Source organism: Nuphar pumila, chromosome 17 (genome assembly GCF_984573655.1).
Source record: "Nuphar pumila chromosome 17, dmNupPumi1.hap1.1, whole genome shotgun sequence".
Classification (NCBI taxonomy): domain Eukaryota; kingdom Viridiplantae; phylum Streptophyta; class Magnoliopsida; order Nymphaeales; family Nymphaeaceae; genus Nuphar; species Nuphar pumila.
This window is the reverse complement of record NC_143265.1, coordinates 38,402,411-38,429,324: the sequence shown is the minus strand read 5'-3', so window position 1 is coordinate 38,429,324 and position 26,914 is coordinate 38,402,411. Positions and strand designations below refer to the sequence as shown.

General features: G+C 36.1%; 1 pseudogene; it reads left to right on the top strand.

The window, feature by feature from the left end:
- LOC149811893 (uncharacterized) overlaps positions 1 to 25,627 on the top strand; it is a 112,406-nt pseudogene extending 86,779 nt beyond the window's left edge.
- Positions 25,628 to 26,914: the final 1,287 nt, after the last annotated feature.

Sequence of the window (26,914 nt, the reverse complement as noted above, 5' to 3'; positions counted from 1 at the left end):
TACAAGTCATAAATGACAAATTTAATAAACTTCTTAAAGTCAGAGTTCCTCAGGACATCCACAGAAGATATGGTCTCATGGCCTGTCCGCAAGACAACTGCAATAGCCCATCTTTAACTGTTTGCTGAAAATATTAATTCAGAAGAGGTCAGACTACCCGGTCTGAGTAAGAAGAAAAATATTTATATGAATGTGCTCAGTGTCATGTGTACAAGTATATGTGCAACACATGGATATAAGAAATGACAAACATTTAAACAAGTTCTGAATATACAGTGCACTGAATTTCCGCATTTTATGATTTACTATATAACGAAAATACATCAATGAATGACACATCATATGAATGAATCACATTTAGGTTATCACATTTGAATGTAAAGAAAAACATTGCTAAGATATGCATCAGATGAGTGAAACACAAACATACCATAACAAATGCAACATCAAGCATTGTGTGTATACTTGAAGACTTTCAAAAGTATAGTGACTTTATGTTTCTCTTGTTAGTTATCCTGTGGGTACGCACAGGCATTCGACATCATAGCAGACCGAGACCACATGGGGGTTTGTAATGCCTTTTTTAATTAATACCCCGTATGACTAGCCGTACGGAGGTCCAAAGGGGACGGTTTGTGACTGAGAGAGTAATCCCCAATGGCAAGAACTATAATTAGGATGCACCCTGTAACTTCTGCAAAAGACTTGGATCTATCACCTAGGACGCATTGGTAGTCCTGGCCCTCTATCTCTGAGAATTGGGGACCGGGTAAGATGCCTAGCTCTCACAAAAACCTAATTGTCCACGGAGCTTGTACCATCTACCCTCTCCAAGGTAGACCTTGGGTCCGGTAACATACACCGTCTTTTAGGTGTACTTAGAGCCCTGAAAAACAGTAACATATACCATTTTCAGGTATACCCAGTATCCTGAGAAACCGATAACATATATCGTCTTTCAGGTAAACCCATAATCCCACATTTTGGTTATGTGTGCATATTTTTCATTCTTGTTTGTTTTTATGTGCAGGTCATTGCACCACAGGGGATTTCCAAAATCCCAACCCACACTCGGTGTGATCTCAGTGTATGCACATTACTCATCGAATGCCCATTAGGTATCAACTATAATTTTTGAAATTTTTGGCGCAACTCTGAGTCGAGTACTTATACTTACAATATTTTAAAGTTTCATTTTTGAGCTCAGGTGTACCTTTTGTACCCCACTGACCATGCACTCATATGGCATGTCTCAAGTACAACTTTTCATATGTGCTCATATGGCCCTACATTGGTCCTGCGGGACCGCAAGCTCGGTTTTGAGCTTTCACATGATCATGGCATGGCAAATGTCCTTTATTAGGCAATTTTTTGCAGAATAGGCATATATCGATCGGCATATGACATGGTCATAACAATTGTATGCAATCACAATTCAATTTATATGCAAATCAATTAGCATCATGAGTAGCCATATGGCACCACAAGGGTTTTGTGTACTTAGTTTCAATCTTGCACCATCATGCTCATGTAGTTTTTTTTGTGTAATTATAACAAATACACATGCATTTAACACTAGGTGGTTCATGCATTAAACCTGGGTTGCAACATTCATCCGTCGACCCCATACAAAACCATGTGTAATATAAATACGACATTGGCATATCATTCATTTGCTACATTCATCAACACGTAATAATTGCCACAATGTATGTGTACATTAGTGAGTTTCAGACCTACTATGAGTATGTGTATAGTGGAGAACCTCTAATGTAATACATATTTCATTTGCATGGAAAATAACAAGTACAATTGTAATTTCTCAATATTTTACAAACATGGGAAGGAAATACACATTCATTTTGGGAACAATTAGTGAAATATGCCACTTTTGCAAAAGTGTGTCTGAGTATACTAAGTCAAAATCAACCAAATTTTTTCCCATTTTTCTTTGGATTGTCGAATAAAATGAGGATATGGGAAATTGAAGTTTTACGAAACTGAAGCATTTATCATTTAAAATATCGAACCAACTTTTGTCTCTTGAAAGGTTTTAATATATATTTATTTTGTTTAGACTGAGATCTGGTTGTGACAAGTCATTGCTATGTTGCCAATCCACTGTAGCCACAACTGGGCATAGACATACTTCTAACAGCCTTGCAGCTGCATCAGTGAAGACCACACCAAACCGCGACTAGGGTCAATGTGACTCATGCAATTGTGCCCAGCAGAATGCAAAATATTCAGTTGTACACAATGGTTGTCAACCACAGTATTGCAAATCATTAATATTTTTGCATCTATTATAAATGAGGCATACTTTACTTGTAAACAAAGTAATAATTACAATTGTCAATCTATTTTACAAAACTTGGGAAACTGATAAGCCTTGGTTTTGGGAATGGATGATAAAATATGCAACCTTTGCAAAAGTGTGTCTACGTGCATTATTTTCATAAAATGATGATCAAGCCATCAAATTTCTCTCTTTCTTTATTTTCATAAAATGATGATCAAGCCATCAAATTTCTCTCTTTCTTAGGACTATTGAATGGAACAAGAATAGGTATATAATTAGGCCTTTGCAATTTCAAGTATCCATCGTACAACCAACCAATTTTTTTTCAAAAAGGTTTGATCATATAGAACATTTATATATATATATATATATATATATTTTGGATTCTCAATCTAGGTGCACACGTGTGTGCAAGTTCATGTTAAACAGAACCACTAAATGCGCATTGCATGAATGATAAACACCTGATGATACCGTAAACAAGGTTTCTAAAACAACACAATAGTATCAATAACTATAACGTATGGACTCAATGCTTTTATTCCCTGTATACAATTATGTATTTTATTTGAAAAATGACCAGGTCAATATTAAGGATATTTTAAAACAAGAAACATATCTATATATATCCATACGCTTCTCCTTCACTTAAGTAGTAATTTTATCAAACACAGGATTGTGAATTATTAACATGTAAGTGATTATATCTTGCATCCAATATAACCTAAATTGCAACTCAACATGACTAATACCAACGTGCAGACACCATATACTAGTTAGATTGAAAGCTTCCAAGCTAGCAGTTTTACCGTATCCATCTGGAACAACATAAATGAAAAGATAGGTGATCATGCATATATTTTAGGGATATTTGAGATAAAAATATGCATGATTTCATGAGAAAGTAAATTTAAAACCCAATTTTATGCTAGTTTTGAGTAAATGAGCTAAAATAATTTAAAATTAGAAAATGCATGAAAAATAGTGTTATTTTACATTTTAATGCATATTTTAGTTTTTGATATAATTGTAGTAGTTTAGTTTTTGAAAAAAATAAAAATAAAAATAAAAATAAAAATAAAAATAAAAAAATAATAATAAAAAAAAAATTATTAGAATAGCATTAGTATAGAATTTTTTTAAAACATCGTTAAAAGGAGGCATGTTGTAAATATTTTTTTTGGAATAAGTTTTTTTTTTTGGAATTTCTAGTAAATGTTAGGACCTTTGGAAAAAATTGAAAAAAAAAATCGGTAACAAACCCATCCGATGGCTTTAAAACTCAAAGAAGGGGAAATTTTCAAATGTCTCCCCCTTGTGCGCCCGAGTTTTCCCCTTCCCCCTCTTTTCCCTCTCTTTCTCCCCTTCTCCACCATCGGCTTTCTTCCCTCCTTCTTCCCTTTCTTTCCCATCTCTTCCCCTTCTCCCTCTTTATCTCTTCTCCTCAAGCCGGTGGAGGTTTCTCAGTCTGGTGACGGCGTACGGGAGGATATCGCTCTCCTCTAACCCCTCTGATTTCACGGTGAGTTCTCACCTTCATCTTCTTCTTTCTCTTCTCATCTTGATACGTAGTTTAGATTAGTTGATTCTAAAAAGAAAAATGAAAAAAAAAATATGCATTAGGTTCCGATTTCATCTCTTTATTCCCGATTTTCTGCATCTTCGGTTTCTTGTTCCTTGTTTCTTTATTCCTACAATTTCGTTTTGAGTTCACGGTAAGCATTTTTGTTTTGATTGTCCACGTTGATTCAATTACCATTCTGAATGTAGATCGTAGCATTATTCTTTGATTTCTTATCGTAGATTCAGCGTATGCATCAAGTTCTTCCTCATTGCATAATCTGCTCAGATCTGTTGTGACCTATTTGTTGATTTCGTTCTTTTGTGAAATCGGGTGAACTAAGCATCATTCAAATCAGTAAACTGCAATCTATGGATCCACCATGAAACCAAGGGTTTTCATCAAGATTTATAGAGGAATCAGGATTCCTCTCTGTCAAGATATTTGAAATTGGTGAAAAAGGCGGAAATCTAATCACAATTCTACCGTGAATCCACTTTTTCTGGTGCAAAATTGCTATCTACGGTGGAGTTCAGGTAAGACATTCACATAATCATTATGTGAGAAATCACGTGATGCTCCAGCATGAAATCACATTTCAGCAAGAGTTTCATTCAAATTCCAGCGAGTAGTTGTTTGATTTTCATCTGAAGGAGGTTTGGTGAGTTTTACTGATTCTCAAGGGAAATCTGGCATAGGTCAATAGTGATCGATCACCTGGATTGATTGAATTGGATTTCCAACTTCAATTGAAAACCTGGATCATTGTGTTCTCTGCTTGACCGATGTTTTTTTTTTAGATTTATGTCCATCCGTCGGAATCATATACCTGAGCTTTTAGGATCTGATGGAATTCAGATATTCAACTGCTGTAAGACCAAAATTTCTTTTCATCCACCAAAATTACCCCTCATTGCTTCAGCAGTGCCAGAATTTTATTTTCACAAGAATCTTAATTTCATCTGAACTTCACATCCGGGAAGTCATTTTGCTAATTGTTTTTCATTGAAGAATTTCATTGTCTGAACAACTAAGTTTCATTGCAATGTTTTTATTGTTTGCTACATAATTTTTTTTTACTTGTGTTGAACTTCTCTTTTACTTAATGTTTACTGAATTCTTTTAAGTGTTAGAGTTAGTGTTATATCAATAGTTACTTTTAGTTCATTGAAGCATTAGTTAGTTGATTAGTATAGTCATTGGTAGTGATTAGTTAAGTAAGTCATTAATCATTTGTTAAGTGATTAGCTAGCATTTTCTTTCATGTCATTGAACTTGTCATATTTCTTTCAAGTTTTCTAGCATTTAATTAGTACTTTTTTAGTATACGTGTTATTTCTTTTCTCTCGTGTACTGCTTGTGTTCTTTGACTTGTGCAGATTAGCACAGGAGTGGAGTGAAAGTGATATGTGATATGAAGTACATGAAGATACAAGACTTTCTCTTTTATTTTAGAATTTAGGCAATTAATTGAGTTTGTAAATAATGTCTTTTACGCCCTCTGCGTAGGGTATTCATTAGTTGTAATAGTTAGTTGTTTTTACTTTTTGAGTATATTTTATATTTTATATTTTGGCAATAAAGAATAGTTTAGAATTGTTTGTTTGAATACGAAGTATTCCCGTTCCCTGAGTTCGACCCGGTCTCATTCACTAGTGAGAACCGGTTTTTATTATTTGATGTCTGGTTTTCACATAATCTTCATTTAAAAATCTTTTCAAAACTACAAGCGATTTAAAAAAGGACATCAATAGGAAATGAGGCGCAAACTTGAATGCAGCCACATGGGCCAATAATTCATCTTACCATTCACATCAAACAAATCTGATACAGACCCAACTTGCATTTGGACTGACCTCTTGCCCCAATAGTTCAAAAGATTAGGAATATGCAGATCTATGATATCAACATGTGCCTTTATCTCAACACATGGATCTACCTAAACTAATTTATAATGAGTCGTTAGATCCAAGCATATTCGCATACAAGGTTTGAAAGCCACCTTCGTCAGCCATGACAAGTCGTTAGATGGCAACGACTACGCTTCTCCTTTTTGATGGAGCAACACGTCCTCATGAAGAGGAAGACCTTCACCGTCCAGAAATGGTGGTCGAGCACAATATATATATATATATATATATATATATATATATATATATATATATATATATATATATATATATATATATAGAGAGAGAGAGAGAGAGAGAGAGAGAGAGAGAGAGAGAGAGAGAGAGTAGGGTTTAGAAAATCATGTTTCACAATTTCTAAATTTCCTTCCTATTTTATCTCCACCCTCTTAGGTGGATTTTCAAATCTCAAACTCAAGTGCATCTCCCTCAATCCCACATTTTTTGGTGGAACCATCTCCTCTTTCGATAATGCCCCTCACTCCATGTATTAAATTTTCTAACTTCCACCATTTTTTTCTCTACTGTGGTACCCCTCATCCCATGATGCATGGGATTCTCTAAATTTTTGTTTTGGCAAAGTGAGAGGAGTAGCAACTCTTCTCATGGTTTTGGTGGAGAGAGGCTAAAATGTAGGGTTTCTTTTGAGCCCACGTTTTACCTTTTTCAACAAGGTAAAAATCATAGGTGGTTTATGCAAAAAGGCCTTATGCACAAAAAGTTTTGAACCGTGGTCTACTCCCAAAGGGGCAACATACTGCACCACTATGCTATATTCAATTTCATTGCAAATAAAGCAAAATTTATTATACTTAACCCTGTTTGGGCCTATTTCCGGTTTCTATGTAAAAAGGAAAAATGTTTTCCTTCATACCACATGTGTGCGCACTGTAGATTTTGAATTGGGGTTGTCTCACAACTAGGCAATAGCTCTTGCCATAACACCACTACACCTCTTGTTGCTTGTTTTAGCTTAATTAATTTATATAAGCTTACGCTTGATGTTTCACTATTCGGCAGATGTTTTTCTCATTTTCACGTGGGCTTTCTCGATTCTTCTTATCTTCGCATTAACTTCTATTTAATAAATTTTGAATCTTGTACCAGAGTCTTGAATCATTCGAATTTCTCGAAATTCTCTCACAAATCAAGTCGGATCTTCAGATCTCCTTGGAGTCTGAATCCAATTCTGTATCTGTGTTTTCTTTATTGGATCTGTGTGGACCCTTCTGGATTCAGTAGAATTCCATTGGATTTGATAAAGTCATATTTTTTTGCAAAATTTCATATTTTTATTTCTCTAAAAATTTCTTAAAATTTTTAGGTTTTACATCTTTCCCCGCTAAAAAGGAATTTCGTCCTCGAAATTTGTTACAAGCACTAGACTGACTAATAGTCGCAACTAATATCAATCTGTAAATCTCATGTCTTGTTTAGAGTGCCTATAACCCTATTCTGGATATCAAAAATCTTTATCCGAATTTACCTAATAGGATGTTAGATATGACCTTAGGATACCAATTAGGTTTGGTATTATCGCATCTCTAATCTTGATTCGTCAGATCCTGTATTCCTGATAGGATTTATCTAAAGTTTGGTGTTAGTTTTAAGATTCAATTTCGAATGAGTGAAATCTACCTCCAATAAATCTTAGATATCCATGCATACGATAAAAGAAAATTTACATTAATCAAACCTAAGTGCTAAGACTTATAATCATTCAATTGAGATTTCAATACAAAACATTCATCTTTATTTCCAAAGAACATAAATAGTAAACTTCTCAAAGTATTTATTCATTCTAGTTGCTATATGAAATTCCTCATCATTTATTTATTTGTAACTGCTATAGCCACTACTAGTAAAGTTGACCTTCTCTGATTGCCCACTCTTTGTCAGTGTGTTGCCTTCTTCGGCCTTTAATACATTCAGGCATATTTCATTTGGGTAGCTTGTGAATTGCTTGAGGTACTCATTCCTATTACCTGGATACCTCGGCTTCAACATAGCATCTTCCACCTCCACTATTGTGTTACCTGGAAGGGGTTCATCCCTTACATATGCATTGTGTGAATTCACAAAGTTTGAGGCTTTAGTGGTGAGGTTATTCACCACGATTTGCTTCTTCGAATCAGCCTTCTTCCTATGACACTCACAAATAAAGTAACCCGTCTTGTTGCAGTAAAAACAGACACTCGTGTCCCGCAGGCATACTTGTTTCTTATGATAGTATTTCAGACAAAACTTCACTACATGTCCCAGTTGTCCACATTTGAAACACTTGCCCGTATAGAGGGCAAACTCTGAGAGAATGAGTTTTATTGCACCGTCGACACATTTGTTGGACGTGTTGGTGTTGCGCTTTCTTTTATTGTTGGCGGTTCTGATATCCTCCCCGACACACTTGTTTCTGTCCAACCAGTATGAAACTTTTCTCCCTGAGGGTCGTTTTATACGTCCTCCTTTGACTGCCACCCCTTTTTGAGTGGACACTCCCCTGCAATAATTATTGCAGTTTGTTCCCTAAGATTTGTATAGTGGATGTTTGTCATGTCATGACCCTAGTTTAGTTGTTCAATGAATCGAGAAGATCGTTACACCTAGCTTCCCAAGCCATCTAGTCAAGCAAACCAAATATCATGATTTTTTCAATCACAATATAAATTTAATAGTGTTCATAGTAATATATCTAGGCTCTCGATATTCATGTAATAGTTTATTCAATTTCTTCAAGCATTAAAAATAATTTAATTCAAATACTATATCCTTACAGAGCTCTTGCAGGGTCGCTGGAAGGCCAAGAATCATATATTCTTGTATGGCTCTGATACCATAACTGTAACGCCCCAAATATTTAACTCAAAAATTTTGGAATAAATTTTTTTTCTAAAACTGCAGCGGAAATGTTTTATTAATCCATCGGTCAAATAAGTTGGGCGGGTTACAGGTGATAGCACAAACTCAAAAACATTTAGGCGAATTAAAATCTTGCCTTGGAATTTTACAAGTTATAAATGACAAATTTAATGAACTTCTTAAAGTCAGAGTTCCTCAGGACATTCACAGAAGATATGGTCTCATGGCCCGTCCGCACGACGACTGCAATAGCCCATCTTTAACTGTTTCCTGAAAATATTAATTCAGAAGGGGTCAGACTACCCCGTCTGAGTAAGAAGCAAAATATTGATATGAATGTGCTCAGTGTCATGTATACAAGTATATGTGCAACACATGGATATAAGAAATGACAAACATTTAAACAAGTTCTGAATGTACAGTGCACTAAATTCCAGCATTTTATGATTTACTACATAACAGAAGGACATCAATGAATGACGCATCATATGAATGAATCACATTTAGGTTATCACATTTGAATATAAAGGAAAACATTGCTAAGTTATGCATCAGATGAGTGAAACACAAACATACCATAACAAATGTAACATCAAGCATTGTGTGTATACTTGAAGACTTTCAAAAGTGTACTTACTTTATATTTTTCTTGTTAATTACCCTGTGGGTACGCACAAACATTCGACATCATAGCGGACCGAGACCACACAGGGGTTTGTTATGTTTTTTTATTAATACCCCGTATGACTAGACATACGGAGATTCAAAAGGGACGGTCCATGACCGAGAGAATAATCTCCAATAGCTAGAACTAGAATTAGGATGCACCCTATAACTTCTGCAGAAGACTTGGATCTACCATCTACGACGCATTAGTAGTCTTGGCACATTAACTCTAAGGACTAAAGACTGGGTGAGATGCCTAGCTCTCACAAAAATGTAATTATCCCACGAAGCTTGTACCATCTATCCTCTCCAAGGTAGACCTTGGGTCCGGTAACATACACCACCTTTTAGGTATACCCAGAGCCCTAGGAAACCAGTAACATATATTGTTTTTAGGTATACCCAGTATCCTGAGAAATCGGTAACATATACCATCTTTCAGGTATACTCAGAATCCTACATTTTGGTTATGTGTGCATATTTTTCATTCTTATTTGTTTTTGTGTGCAAGTCATTGCACCACAAAGGTTTCTAAAATTCTAACCCACACTCGAGGTGATCTCAGTGTATGCATATTACCCATCGAATGCCTCATAGGCATCAACCATAATTTCTCAAAATTTTAGCTCAACTTTGGGCTGAGTACTTAGACTTACAACATTTTAAAGTTTTATTTTTGAGCTCGGGTGTACCTTTTGTACCTCACTGACCATACACTCATATGACATATCTTAAGTACAACTTTTCATATGTGCGCGTATGGCACTACATTGGTCCTGCGGGACTGCAAGCTCGGTTTTGAGCTTTCACAGGATCATGGCATGGCAAATGTCCTTTATTAGGCAATTTTTTGTAGAAAAAGCATAGATCAACCAACTTAAAATATGGTCATAACAATTGTATGCAATCACAACTCAATTTATATGCAAACCAATTAGCATCATGAGTAGCCATATGGCACCACAAGGGTTTTGCGTACTTAGTTTCAATCTTGCACCATCATGCCCTCTGTAGTTTTTTTTTGTGCAATTATAAAAAATATACATGCATTTAACACTAGGTGGTTCATACATTGAACCTGGGTCGCAACATTCATCAGTCGACCCCATACAAAACCATGTGCAATATAAATATGGCATTGCCATATCATTCATTTGCTACATTCATCAACACGTAATAATTGCCACAATGTATGTGTACATTAGTGAGTTTCAGACCTACTGTGAGTATGTGTATAGTGGAGAACCTCTGATGTAATACATATTTCATTGGCAGGGAAAATAACAAGTACAATTATCATTTCTCAATATTTTACAAACTTGGGAAAGAAATACACATTCATTTTGGGAACAATTAGTGAAATATGCCACTTTTGCAAAAGTGTGTCTGAGTATACTAAGTCAAAATCAACCAAATCTTTTCCAATTTTTCTTTGGATTGTCGAATAAAATGAGGATATGAAAAATTAAGGTTTTACGAAACTCAAGCATTTATCATTTAAAATATCGAACCAACTTTTGTCTCTTGAAAGGTTTTAGTATATATGTATATATATATATATATATATATTTGTTTTGTTTAGACTGAGGTCTGGTTGTGACAAGTCAATGCTATGTTGCCAATCCACTGCAGCAACAACTGGGCATAGACAGACTTCTAACAGCCTTGCAGCTGCATCAGTGAAGACCACACCAAACCGCGGTTGGGGTCAATATGACTCATCCAATTGTGCCAAGCAGAATGCAAAATATTGAGTTGTACACAATGGCTGTTAGCCATAGTATTGCAAATCATTAAAATTTTTGTGTCTAGTAGAAATGAGGCATACTTTATAATAATTATAATTGTCAATCTATTTTACAAAACTTGGGAAAGTGATAAGCCTTGGTTTTGGGAACAGATGATAAAATATGCAACCTTTGCAAAAGTGTGTCTACGTGCATTCTTTTCATAAAATGATGATCAAGCCATAAAATTTCTCTCTTTCTTTATTTTCATAAAATGATGATCAAGCCATCAAATTTCTCTCTTTCTTAGGACTATTGAATGGAACAAGAATAGGTATATAATTGGGCCTTTGCAATTTTAGGTATCCATCGTGCAACCAACCAATTTTTTTCAAAAAGGTTTGATCATATATATATATATATATATATATATATATATATATATATATATATATATATATATATATTGGATTCTCAATCTAGGTGCACACGTGTGTGCGAGTTCACGTTAAACAGAACCACTAAATGTACATTGCATGAATGATAAACACCTGGTGATACCATAAACAAGGTTTCTAAAACAACACAACAATATCATTAACTATAACGTATGGATTCAATGCTTTTATTCCCTATATAAAATTATGTATTTTATTTGAATAATGACCAGATCGATATTAAGAATATTTTATAACAAGAAACATATCTATATATATCCATACACTTCTCCTTAACTTAAGTAGTAATTTTATCAAACACAGGATTGTGAATTATTAACATGTAAGTGATTATATCTTGCATCCAATATAACCTAAATTGCAACTCAACATGACTAATACCAATGTGCAGACACCATATACTAATTAGATTGAAAGCTTCCAAGCTAGCAGTTTTACCGTATCCATGTGGAACAACATAAATGAAAAGATAAGAAATGAGGCGCAAGCTTGAATGCAGCCACATTGGCCAATAATTCATCTTACCATTCACATCAAACAAATCTGATGCAGACCCAACTTACATTTGGACTGACCTCTTTCCCCAATAGTGCAAAATATTAGGAATATGCAGATCTATGATCTCAACCTGTGCCTTTATCTCAACACATGGATCTACCTAAACTAATTTATAATGAGTCGTTAGATCCAAGCATATTCGCATACAAAGTTTGAAAGCCACCTTCGCCAGCCATGGCTAAGATTCATGGCTCTATAGGTATGGTTTCATATAGGTTTGCGAAAAGTTTGCAATGTAGATATACTACAGGGCACATCACACACACATAAAGAATATATTGCCCCTTGCCTCAACTTGAAGAATCGAGATGGCAATGACTATGCTTCTCCTTTTCGATGGAGCAACACGTCGTCACAAAGAGGAAGACCTTCACCATCCAAAAATGGTGGTCGAGCACTAGAGAGAGAGAGAGAAAGAGAGAGAGAGAGAGAGAGAGAGAGAGAGAGAGAGAGAGAGAGAGAGAGAGAGAGAGTAGGGTTTAGAAAATCGTGTTTCATGATTTCTAAATTTCCTTCCTATTTTATCTCCACCCTTTTAGGTGGATTTTCAAATCTCAAACTCCAGTGCATCTCCCTCAATCCCAAGATTTTTGGTGGAACCATCTTCTCTTCCGATAATGCCCCTCACTCCATGTATTAAATTTTTTAACTTCCACCATTTTTTTCTCTACTGTGGTACCCCTCATCCCATGATACATGGGATTCTCCAAACTTTTTTTTGGCAAAGTGAGAGGAGTAGCAACTCCTCTCAGGGTTTTGGTGGAGAGAGGCTAAAATGTAGGGTTTCTTTTGAGCCCACATTTTACCTTTTTCAACAAGGTAAAAATCGTAGGTGGTTTATGCAAAAAAGCCTTATGCACAAAGGGTTTTGAATTATGGTCTACTCCCAAAGGAGCAACAAACCCCACCATTGTACTATATTCAATTTCGTTGCAAATAAAGCAAAATTTATTATACTTAACCCTATCTGGGCCTATTTCTGGTTTCTATGTAAAAAGGAAAAACATTTTCCTTCATACCACATGAGTGCGCACGGTGGGTTTTGAACTGGGGTTGTCTCACAACTAGGCAATACCTCTTGCCATAACACCACTTCACCTCTTGTTGCTTGTTTTAGCAGAATTAATTTATATAAGCTTACATTTGATGTTTCACTATTCAACGGATTTTTTTCTCATTTTCACGTGGGCTTTCTCGATTCTTCTTGTCTTCGCATTAACTTCTATTTAATATATTTTGAATCTCCTACCGGAGTCTTGAATCATTCGAATTTCTCAAAATTCCCTCACAAATTGGGTCAGATCTTCGAATCTCCCTAGAGTCCGAATCCAATTCCAAGTCCGTGTTTTCTTTATTGGATCCGTGTGGACTATCCTGGATTCAGTGGAATTCCATTGGATTTGACAAAGTTATATTATTTTACAAAATTTCACATTTTTATTTCTCTAAAAATTCCTTAAAATTTTCGGGTTTTGCGCAAAGAATTGGAAATTCTTGTCTGAAGATGAGGATTGATAATTGGATATCAGATCCAACATTGGACCCGATCCAAATGTGAATTGGGTCTCGAATACAGCTGAAATTTTTAGGAAAGGAATTGATTCGAGCCCAGATTGATATTTGTACCAGTTTGAGAAATGATAAAATAACATTTTTGGACAAAATAACCGAAAAATGATTTTACCCCTGTAGGGCAGAGAGTGACACTGAAAAATGAGGTTTTAACCAGTTTTTATGATTTCTAAACTTAGAAGAATTAAAAAGACACTGACTTAACTAAACTCCTAGGTTGGATGATTGAGAAATAACCCAAGTCTGAGAGAAATGGTGAGAAATGAGCATTGGAGTGAAGTGGGTAACGAGACTGCACTATGTTTGAGCTGGAACAAAGTCAGACATACTGAGATAAACTAAATTCAGAGCTCAAACACTAGCTGGGCTGATTGGACTTAGCTCAGTTTAAGCTAAAATGAATTGAAATGGGCTAAAATGGACTCCAAGACTATGGAATCTGAATTTAAACTGAAACCGAGCCACTTGAACTCCTGGTGAGCTCAGGTTAGACTCAGGGGAACATGATTGACTAGAATTGATAGACTCATGAACAATTGACCAGGATTCGAGCTAGAAATGAGCTCATTTCTTAAGAAATGAACTAATTTTAGCTCAAATGGTCAGAAATGAATGGTGTTTGCTTATTGTAAGCTCAGAAGAGCTAGAAATAATTGACATTCTAAGTGTTTTGAACTAAAAAGTGAGCTTGGTTGACTCTGACTGACTGAGATCTAAGGTGTCTTAGGGGTAAAATGAGAATTTTATTGACAAAATGGGCGAAATGATACCTAAATTGGGACAGACTTAAGGGTAGACTCCTAAGGGGATTGGCATCTGCTGGAAGGGGGTCTGAAAATGAATGAGAAAAATTTGGGGTATTTACAATTGTCAATATCACATAGTAAATACCTAATGACTCAACAGGCATTTCAGATTCTTGCACCAATGCTTGTGGTGATACTAGTCTACGATTTTGCATATGTTAAAGATTGAATAATATGTTAAAATCTAAATAATATATACAAAATTAGATTTAACATTCATTCACTCACTAAATAACAAAAATTAGCAATTAAAATACAAATTCTCTAAAATATAAATCATACATAAAAAATTAGATTTAGCATGCATTCACTATTGTTTTTTAATTAGCAATATAAATATAAAACCCTTAAAATCTAAAGCATATAATATCAAAAAATGATATTTAGTATGCATCTACTCAATAAATTATAAAATTAGCAATTAAAGTACAAAATCCTTAAAATCTAATTTATACTTGAAAAAAAAACAAATTTAACTTGCATTCACTAAATAAATTTTTAAATTAACGAAAAAATGTCATCATCAACTATTACATCCAAATCCAATCTTAACTAGCAAATGATCAAACAAAAAATATACTAAAATCTTCTCTAACAAAAAAAAATCTTTATTTGTAATAATAGTAATTAAAATATAAAACCCCTAAAAACTTTTATGACAAAAAAATTTGGATTTAGCATGCATTCACAAAATTAATTTTAATAATAACAATTATAATTCAAAACCCTTAAAATCTAAAGCATACATGACAAAAAAAATCAAAATAAACATGCATTAAAAAATTTGAATTTAGCATGCATTCAAACATTAAATTAAAAAAATAGCATTAAAATATAAAACCCTTACAATTTAAACCATACAAAAAAAAACTTAGACTTAGCATACATTCACTCAATAAATAAATTGTAATAATAATAATTAAAATGCAAAACCTCTAAAGTCTTCTAAAAAATAGATTTATCATGCATTCAATAAGTAAATTTTAATAATAATAATTAAAATGCAAAACCTTTAAAATCTAAAGCATATATGACAAAAAAATCAAATTTGCTATGTAGTTATTCATTAAATTCTAAAAATAGCAATTAAAATATAAAACCCCTAAAATTTAAAGCATACATGATAAAAACAAATAGGATTTAGCACACATTCACTCAATAAATTATAAAAATAAGGATTAAAAAACAAAAACTCTAAAATCTAAAGCATACACGAAAAAAAATATTTAGAATGCATTCAATCATTACATTACAAAAATAATGATTAAACTACAAAACCTTTAAAATTTAAACCATTCATGAAAAAGATCAGATTTAGCATGCATGCACTCAATAAATAAATTATAATAATAGAAATTAAAATAAAAAACACCTAAAATTGTGTATGCATTTAATAAATAAATTATAATAATAGTAATTAAAATATAAAACCTCTAAAATCTAAAGTATACATGACAAAAAAATGAATTTGCCATGCATTTATTCATTAAATTACAAAAATAATAATTAAAATACAAAACACCTAAAATCTAAAACATACAAAAAACAAATAGAATTTAACATGCATTCACTCAATAAATTATAAAAGTAAGATTTAAAATGCAAAACCTCTTTAATCTAAAACATAAAAAAAAATGGATTTGGCATGCATTCAATCATTAAATTACAAAAATAGTGATTAAAATATAAAATTGTTAAAATCTAAAGCATATATGACAAAAAAAATCCAATTTAACACGCATTCACTTAATAAATTATAAAAAATTGATTTAAAATGCAAAACCCCTGATAGCACGAGAGGGAAGAGAGAGCACCTAAGGGAGGACACCAAAGAGGATGTTGCTTAGAGCGAAGGACGTCAGAGAGAGAGAGAGAGAGAGAGAGACTATGGCTGGTGGGCATTGGTGGCTAGCTGTTTAGAGGGTGAAACCAAAGGGCACCAGTGGTTGGGTCACGGTGGTGGCCAACAATCCTCATTCATTCACCAGCGTAAAGAGGCAAGAGAAAGAGAGAGAGAGGGCACTATTGGCTGGTGGGCAGTGGTGGCTGATAGTTCAAAGGGAGGAACCATAGGGCGCCAGTGGCCGGGTCATGGTGGTGGCGGTCCTCACTCATTCAACGAGGTAAAGAGGAGAGAGAGAGAGAAAGAATGGGCACATCTATCTTTTAATTCAGGTCTTTTTACTAACACACTTGATATGTGTACAAAAAAAACTACTTTTTACTGATGCACTTCTTCATTGCACCATAAAAAGTTTTTTTAATAGCGCAATGATGTTGTACGTCAGAAAAAATTAATTATACTGGTGCAATACATGTAGTGCCAGTATAAGTCACTTTTGCACTAGCGCCAATGAAATTGCTTTTTTACTAGCCCGCCAGGAGCGACACGCCAGTAAAAGCACTTTTTCTTGTAGTGTATTCTCATATCGATTGCTATTTTTAAATACCTAAGGGAATTAAACCTCATGTTCCTAGAATGAGGTTCTTCAAAGGGTAAGTTATGACACTATTTTAAATGCGGACAAGTTCAACAGACAGTTCTCATTCACTTTGTGATTGCTTGAAACATTACCAAGTTCATGTATTCCAAAGTTCTGCTAGTCTGGTACCATGTGAAATTCACAAGAGCTTAATTGTTAGGCCAAGTTTCATATATGTATGACCCAGTTCATGAACTCTAGCTTGAATTGGCATCACATGAGATCAGACCAAGTTGGTGAATCCCAAAGCTTCTGCTAGGTCGTAATTGTATGAAAGGTTACAAGGAACTGTAAAGATGAGCATGCATGACCCATAAGGCATTAATGGTGACCAGCAACCAATGACTTGCACAGTTACATATCATTAATTGATTCTGTGGGCTCATTGCAGGGGCTTGTCCTTAGTCCCCACGAGGGCCTTCTTGGGATTTATTTAAGTAATCAACTTATTGTTATTATGAAAAACCAATAAATTCATTTGGTCAGGCATTGTAGATTTTTTTTTTAAAGGCAAGCTGGGGTTAGGCAGACCCAACGTAAACCTGGGTTTGAACGTGCAACGTCCCACCACAAGGAGACGTGCACTGACAGCTCCTACCAACCAAGCAGAGCCCCGTTGGTAGGCATTTTAGATTTTCATTAGAGGCAAGCAAACAATTTTTTATTCATACTTCCACAAGGACCAATAGAATGCATTGAAAATTGTTAGGTGAATGACGGGGAGGAATTCGCGTTTTGTTCATAGATTAACAAAATTAGTAACAAAGTTGACACCGTTAGGGCGTAAATGTGTCAAGAAAAACAACCAGGATGTAATTCGAGTCCAACTCAAATATGATACGCAAACTGTTGAATATATATATATATATATATATATATATATATATATATATATATATATATATATATATATATATATATATATATATATATATATATATATATATATATCTGGTAGGGTTTTGTGTTGCCTGAAAAGAGCCAAACCATATCGGTTAAATATTCAAATATCTACTTGCTTTTCTATAATGTTGGCACTAATTCGATTGTCATGATTCCAGCTGGTGCATGATAGAAGTTAATAAAGATCTTGCCTGGTGTTTCTGAAACATGGTAGGGTCCTGCGGCTTTTTCTTTAGTCGAACAGTGAAATATGCAATGCAATGAATCCTTTATTCACAGTTCCATACATGTGCTTTGTTTCTAAGGCAGCTGAATATATTAGTCCATGGTATCACCATAGCTAGGATTTAGAACAATATAGCTATCATCGATTTCAACAGTATTTTTTTTTCTTTTGCCATCCAATCCAATAGGCAGGGAAAAAAAAATTCCAGCTCCAGCAATCTCCGTGAAGGTCCTCTCCTTATCAGTCATCAAGTATCATGATATCCTTAATTCATTTATTCTTTAATTTTTTTCATATAAAAAGTGAAAGTATCTTGATAAATTGAAAATATCTGCACGAAAGTGAACGTGTCAATTTCCCAAGTTGACATTGCAATTCTCCTTTTTTTTCCCGCTCGTTTACAATATTTCCCAAAGAATGTCTCGAGTAAAACCCTCACCAGAACTCGATTGCTCCGCATAGAAAAATCTCTTACCATTTCAAAGTACGTCGGCAATAATAATTGGTTAAGTTTCCAAGCAACATATTGCCGTGTTTCATACTCGTTTTGGAGGAAAAGAAATACAACACGGAAAATGAAAGCGATGGACCATCACATGTACAGCGATCATGCAGTGGGTAAGAGACTAAGTCAGTCGCTTGCTTTGCACAGAGGGTTAAAGACGTCAAAAATCTTGTGACACTGACATGCCTGTGAAGATCACGTTGACAGCTTGCAAAAGTCAAAAGCAACGATAAAGCTTGGAAATCAATGTCTCCCCAGGTCCCTATACTCAGTCATAAAGAGGAATATGTCAATGCACCTCCAACACGTCTCACCTAAAATTGATCTAGAAGCTGACACATAACACACTAGTCCCATGTTACACTTTTGTCAACTAGCCTTGTCAAAGAGAACTCGGGTGACTGAGGTGTCCTCTCCACCAATAGAAAAATCAATGAACACATGTCCATTGAAGAAGAAAGAAAAGCCTGACGCTTGTTCATGCTAAAGCAGAGAATATCTTCCCAACAAGGTCCGCAGGGGGGGCGTCACATTAAAGGAAGAGGGTGTCTCATCGCTGATGCATATCCAAAATTTGAAAACTCTGATCCAGATTCATAGCCCCAAGTACCTGATGCTGACCCTAATTTGGGTGACCCTGATCCAAGTCCTTTGCTCACAATACTTGATGAGGATCCATTTGGTGCTGTCCCAGATCCAAGCTCCAAGAGCCATCTAGTTGTGAGATCCTTTACCAGGATGTCATATCATCAGAGCAACCAAGTTGGACCAGCAAGACTCTCTCCAAGGGTGCCACCTTGTTGCAATATTGAAAGCACAAATCTGGACTCGAATCCAATAATGCGGATATATCTAGACCTAGATTCACCAAAACCTGCTCCAAGAACGACGGGCTCTTGTGGGGTTCACATAGGGAGGTCGACTGTAATATCCAAAAAATTTTAAGTTCTTTTTCTATAATAATATTGTGAAATTCTTGAATTTTGTGCCAATATAGAATCCTAATTTCTTTAAAAATGAATGTTTGAGTATATTTGTAAGGCTTAAGGGGTTCAATTATGATAAAATGTAGTAAATATAAACCCTACACGTTTTGGATATTAGAGAAAATTCTAAGTAATGCTTGAAAACGTTTCTCTTAAAAACAAAATGTTGAATTTTCTTTAAGTAAATCTATTTAAATAATGTGAATTAACAAAAGTAGATTGTAAAGATATACATATTAATATGCTTAATAAGTTGAGATTAGTTGATACTTAATGTCTTTACATTTTTACATAATGTGTGGTTATATAAAACAAAAACGATTTTTGTTATTGGAATTTTATGGTTATCTAATTATAGTTTAATAAAATAGAATTTTTGTAATAAATTAAACCCATTTTATTAATTTAGTAGTAGCCCATAGGTGGGCCGTCCCATCCTATATGGCATCTTACTTTAAATTTTATTTTGAAAATAAAGGTATGGTGTTTTTCAAGTTTATTTAAAGCTTGAATAGTCAAAGTGGAGATCAAGGGCTTCAAATGACTTTCATCATAGTGATCAAAGGCTGGAATTAACTCCAGCCCATAACCTAACTCAGGAGGGGTTATAAAACCCTCTCATAGCCCACACCCCTCTTATTTGGGCTGAAAAAAAAATCTGGAGCTTCTCTCTCCCCCCAAAAAAAAAACTCTCTCCTCTCTCTCCTCTCTTTCCCTTCTCTTTTTCCCTTTTCTTTAGGGTTTCTTTAGCTTATTGAGTGCATGATCTAGGCTTCAAGGGGTGTGGGGAAGGTGATCTAAGGTCCCCACCTTGATGGAAGAAGGAGCTGATCGGTGGGATCGAGCAAAAAGATCCGTTCATCCATCAAGAAACACGTTTTTTCAACAAAAGGTAGGGTTCTTGCAAGAACGGAGTTCTTGGCATGGATTTTGATGTTTTTTCATGAGTTTAGATCATGATCAAACCCTCCTAACCATGGGTTTGACTCAGATCTAATGATCCATGGCAAAAACACGTTTTCCCCTAAAGAAAACTCCTTTTGAAATCAGATTTTTTCATAAAAATCGGATTCTCGAGAAGTAGATTTGTAAAAATAGCTAGTATTCGGTTTATGCCATGATTTTTTATGCAAATGTTGGTTTGGGTTGATAGAATATGATTTGTTCCATCTATTGTGAGTATTTTAGATTTTTCTGAATTTTTATTTCATGTATTTTGTCTATTTCTTTTGATTATTTTGAGATTCGGGTGACTCGGTTTGGCTCACCCGAATGCAAATCTCAGAATTTCCAAGTTTTCAACTTGACCTCCGTTCAGTAAAATGGTTGTTTCTCTCTCATCCGGAAAAGTTTTGACGAACGGATTATTGCGTTGGAAAGCTAACACAATTTCGCATCTACTGTAAAAATTTGGGCTCTGTTCATGGACCGAGAACGTCCCTGTGATAGTCGAAACAAAAACTAATAGGTCTATAGTAAAACATTCATAACTTCCTCATTCGAAGAAATTTTTATGAACGGTTTGCGGCTATGAATAGCTAACAAAATTTCCTATATATTGTAGAAATTTCAGCTCTATTCATGCAGCCAAAAATTTTCTGTGTGCTCTGTATCAGTCGGACAGAGTTAAGGATTCGGTAAATTCAAGGCCGGTCATTAGCCCGAGGTTCAAGAGATGCATAGTTTATATGTTTTTATGCAAATTTCTTCATTTAATTAGCATGTATTATGTGAATGATTATGCAAGTATGATTTTATGCAAAGTTTATGGGATTATGACATGAAATGTTAATAAAATCATATACATTAAAGATTTAGGATCAAAAGGTTCAATGAATACAAGTTTATGTTTTAAATTCTAAAAATGTGTTGACTGCATATATGTTCATGATATCGTGATGATATGATTGTTTCATTGATATGGATGTTCATATATATTCTCTTTATTGCATTGACCATATACATGCATATGCCTTACGATGTGTGAAAATGAATAAGATATTTATGCTACGCATGTGCTCAAGTGTCTGTTACAAGTTTAATTAAGTGATTTTGTCCAATGCTTTATAAGAATGCATCCATGATCATAAAGTGGTTTAAGTTAATGTTGCATAAAAAGTATGATTGTAATCAAGTAATCATGTGACATTAAAACTCAAAATACTTGCTGGGAGAGTAGCATGTGATACAAAACTTCGTAGGGCAAGTTTGTTACGGGCACAAAAAGTTTCTTCTCCCCTCCCACGACTTTAGGGGGAAAACCTCTGCATTAGACTGCAACATAGAGGTTATAGTACTCATGAAGAAAAACTAATGTATTGGGTTGAAAGGTGTTGGGAATCTCTCTCGTATTAACGTCCCTCACCCCGTCTTAGTGAATGGACCTGGCCAGGCTAAAGTCACCCCTGTATGTAAAACACGTCCTGTGTCATGGTCCTGATCTGAGAATGTTTGTCTGCGTCGTATCAGCAGGGCTAAAAAGTGATAACTTAAATGATGTGTGTATTAAGTTGGCATCGCATGCATTATCTAATTAAGAAAATATAATTAAAGATAAGAAAATATGCATGCATTAAAGGGCTTCTGCATACGTTAAGTCATGCATATTATCTGTTCATGCATTTTGTATTTTGAATATATGTGGATTAATGTGTTGTTGTTAAATGTGAAAATTCTAAACATGCATGATTAGTTGTATGATTGTTTAAGTTAAATTAAATGTTAAACCATGAAATTTCTATTGAAATCTTTGTCTTGTAATTTTGTCTTACAAGTTTAGCATATTTCACTCTACTGAGACATGTTTTGTCTGACCCTATATGGTTTAATATTTTTCAGGTGAAGATTTTGTACTTACATGCGAAGGCGGAAGGTTGTGACAGGGACTGAGCCTATTTTTCCTCTGCTTCATGGATTCTGAACTCTGATTTTATTTTAATTCAATTCAAGGACAAATGTGATTAGTTTTGGGTATTATGGAACTTTGATTTTATTTCATGCATAGTTAATTAGTTATTAAATTTTAAATTCCATAATTATATGTTTGCAAGTGTTCATATGTAGTAGCATGCCAAGTTTTATACCCAATGTGTTTTTCCGCTGTTAACTTCTAAAAGATTTAAATGTATTTCAAAAAAAAAAAAATTCCACCATTTTTCGGGTTACAAAAATTGGGGTGTTACAAACATGGTATCAGAGCATAAGGAAAGTATGGCTCAATGCTCGTCCAACCGACCACCATCGCTGTAAGTATGCTTCTATTTTTATTTGTTTTGATGGTTTGTTGTGAAAATTGTATGTCTGTAATTATTTCTGTTGATAAATGCGACAAGAATTAGAACGTAGATCTGATAGGGTCACATGAATAAGAATTTTTTATTTATGCCTAACTTATAAGAAATCTGAATCCATATGTGTGTTTGTAGATGGTCGGAAGACAACCCCCATGTTGGACTGCTCAGAGAGACTTCATTTTTGAAGCCCTCGCGAATCTGACGGCCTATTGTCAGAACCATGCCGGCAACGGGGGTAATGGAAATGGTGCAGGCCATCAGCATGATGGTCACATAGCGGCACCAGGTGTCGCAACCAATGGAACATCATACAAGCGCTTCATGGAGTTAAGCCTCCCTGCTTTCACTGGTAAGGAGGATTTGGATGCGCCGGAGGAATGGGTCTGCACCATAGGTGAGATTTTTGAGATTCTAGAGGTTCCAGCTGAGAGGCAAGTTTCTTTTGCCACCTACCGGCTCCAGGGTGATGCCAAGAGCTGGTGGGAGACAACCCGTGAGGTACGCTACACGCTTGACAAGCGACACGCCCTCACATGGGAGGAGTTTACAGTGGTGTTCCTGGACATCTACTTTCCCCAGTACGCACGTGATCACAAGATGCAGGAATTTCTGGATCTTCGACAAGGGTCTATGAAGGTGGCGGAGTACACTACACGCTTTCGACACTTAGAGAAGTACTGCTCGCATACTTATACCACTAACGAGGCGTAGGCTAAGAAGTATGTACATGGGTTATGTGATGGTCTGAGGACGAGAGTGCTTACAAGCCGTCCTCAAAACCTCAACCAAACCATCGAGATGGACACAGTACTACAGGTGGGAAAAACTAGAACCAACTTTTTGGTTTTTCAAAAAACAATCTCGATAGATCGTAACGATGTCTTTGTGATGCAGGATGACTGGGAGTCTTCTAAGAAGACTCAGCCTAGCCGTTTCGACAAGTCGAAAGGCAGTGGGAATAAGGCCCCTTGACCAATTGTAGAGAGTCATAAGGCGCCACCCGCAAAGAAGGCCAAGGGACAACAGGGCGGCACACAAGCGCCACAGTCTTATGCAGTATGTAAGCACTGCAACAAGAGGCATCCTAGAGTCTGCTACAGAGTCTCGGGTGCATGTCTCAGATGTGGAAAACAAGGCCACTTCATAAAAGACTGCCCTATGAGGCCATCTCAGGAGGGAGCTGCCTTTATTACTAGAGGACAGAAGAAAGCTACTAGACGCGTGTATGCAACTTCTGCAGAGGAGTTACAAGAAGATGCCAATGTCATTGAAGGTACAATCCCTATTGCAAAGTTTGATGCTAAGGTTCTTTTTGACACTGATGCTACGCATTCCTTTGTATTTGTACATTTTGAGAATTTGATTGGTGTCACGCCGACTTCTTTGGGATATATTCTGAAAGTTATCACACCTTCGAGTGGTAGCTCTATCGCTCGTACCTATCTATCCAGAGTAGAGGTTATGATTGCAGGGCAGAACCTCCCAGCCAATCTTATCCTTTTGGATATGGTCAGTTATGATGTGATTCTTGACATAGATTGGATGTATGAGCATTACGCTTGTATGCTTTGTCGTGAGCGACACATTCAATTTACTTGCCCTAATCCGCCTGTACTTGAGTACAAGGCATGTAAAAAGGAGAGCAAAGGATGACTTATTTCAGCACTAAAGGCACATCGTTGTGTAGAAAAGGGGTGTGAGGCCTTTTTGGTCAGTGTTTCTCTGTTAGACCCCAACACTACACCACTGGAGGACTTGGACGTAGTTCGAGAGTTTTCAGACGTCTTCCCAGATGACCTGTCAGGCATACCGCCTACCAGAGAGGTGGATTTTGCGATAGAGTTGGTACCTGGAACAACTCTGATATCCAAAGCACCCTACCGTATGGCCCCAGCAGAGTTAGAGGAGCTAAAGAAGCAGCTACAAGAATTGATGGACAAAGACTTTATTCGCCCCAGTGTTTTGCCTTGGGGTGCTCCAGTCTTGTTCGTCAAAAAGAAGGATGGGTCAATGCGTATGTGCATTGACTACAGGATGTTGAATCAGGTAACAATAAAAAACAAATATCCTCTTCCCAGGATCGATGATTTGTTTGATCAACTCCGAGAGGCCAAGGTCTTCTCCAAGATTGATCTTCGATCAAGGTACCATCAACTAAAGATCAAAGAATCTGACGTGCAGAAGACAATATTCAGGATGTGGTACGACCATTACGAGTTTTTGGTGATGCCCTTCGGGTTAACCAATGCCCTTGTGGCATTTATGGACCTGATGAATCGAATATTTCGGCCTTACCTAGACCTTTTCGTGATCGTATTTATAGATGATATCTTAATTTACTCTGAGAGCGAGGAAGATCATAGAGAGCATCTGAGGATTGTTCTCGAGACACTTCGACAACATCAACTATACGCTAAGTTCTCGAAGTGCGAGTTTTGGCTTAATCAAGTTATGTTCTTGGGTCACATAATCTCTAAAGATGGGGTGTCAGTCGACCCTGCCAAGGCGGAAGCTGTCATGAATTGGAGATAGCCTAAGAGCGTATCAGATATATGTAGTTTTCTCGGACTTACAGGCTATTATCGTTGTTTTATCCAGGATTTTTCGAAGATCGCTTCACCTATGACGAAGCTACTTCGTAAAGGAATTAAGTTTGTTTGGACTCAGCAATGCGAAAAGAGCTTCCAGAAGCTAAAGAAATGGCTTACTATAGCCCTTATACTCACATTGCCTTCTCGGCAAGGAGGCTTTGTGATTTATAGTGATGCATCAGGTACTGGTTTGGGATGCGTTTTGATGCAGCACGGCAAGGTGATCACCTATGCATCACGTCAATTGAAAGTGCATGAGCGAAACTACCTCACTCACGACTTGGAGCTTGCTGCAGTAGTTTTTGCACTGAAGGTATGGCGGCATTATTTGTACGGTGAACAGTTTGAGGTCTTCTCAGATCATAAGAGCGTCAAATATATCTTCTCACAGAAAGATTTGAATATGAGGCAGAGACGATGGTTAGAATTTCTAAAAAATTATGATTTCTCCATTTCTTATCATCCAGGCAAAGCCAATGTAGTGGTTGATGCTTTGAGTAGAAAGGCTGGAAGCCTTACAAGTTTTATCAGCAGTGAGTAGAGATTACTCGAAGACCTGATAGATTGGAAGCCTTTTGAAGCAGAATCAGGTCAGATTCAGATCGCTACCATGACAGTGCGGACAGAACTCATGGACCAGATCATCACCCACTAGAAAGATAATCCTGAATTCAATAAGATGATTGCAACGTGCAAGCAAGATCAGTCAGCATTACACTTAGAGGAGGATGGAAGCATCTGGTATGGCCAGAGGCTCTGGGTGCCCGTAGAGCCTCAGTTGAGGAAAGAGTTATTGGATGAGGCACATCGTACCGGATTCACTATACATCCTGGGAGCACCAAGATGTATAAGGATCTTCAAAGAATTATTGGTGGCCCGACATGAAGAGAGACGTCACTGAGTACGTGTCGAGATGCTTAATCTGCCAGCAGGTAAAGATAGAGCACCAGAGATCAGGCGGTATGATGCAGTCGATGGAGATTCTGCAGTGGAAGTGGGAAGACATTACCATGGATTTTGTGGTAGGTCTACCCAAGACACGCCAACAGTATGACACCATTTGGGTGATTATGGATCGCCTTACAAAATCGACACACTTCTTACCGACTAGGGCAAATCAAACCATGGAGAGTTTGGCAGATTTATATGTCGACGAGATTGTCAGATTACATGAGGTACATGTTTCAATTATTTCAGACAGGGATCCTAGATTCACGTCAAAGTTTTGGGGACAACTTCAGAAAGCTTTGGAGACAAAGCTTAAGTTTAACACATCTTTTCACCCCCAAACGGATGGTCAGTCAGAGAGGACTATTCAGACACTTGAGGATATGTTGCGAGCGTGTGCATTGAAGTAGAAAGGTGACTGGAGTAAGCACCTAAAGTTAGCTGAGTTCGCCTATAATAATAGTTATCATTCGAGTATCGGCATGACCCCATATGAGGCATTGTACGGGCGACCCTATAGGTCTCCTGTTTGTTGGAGCGAGGTAGGTGATCGAACTGTCGA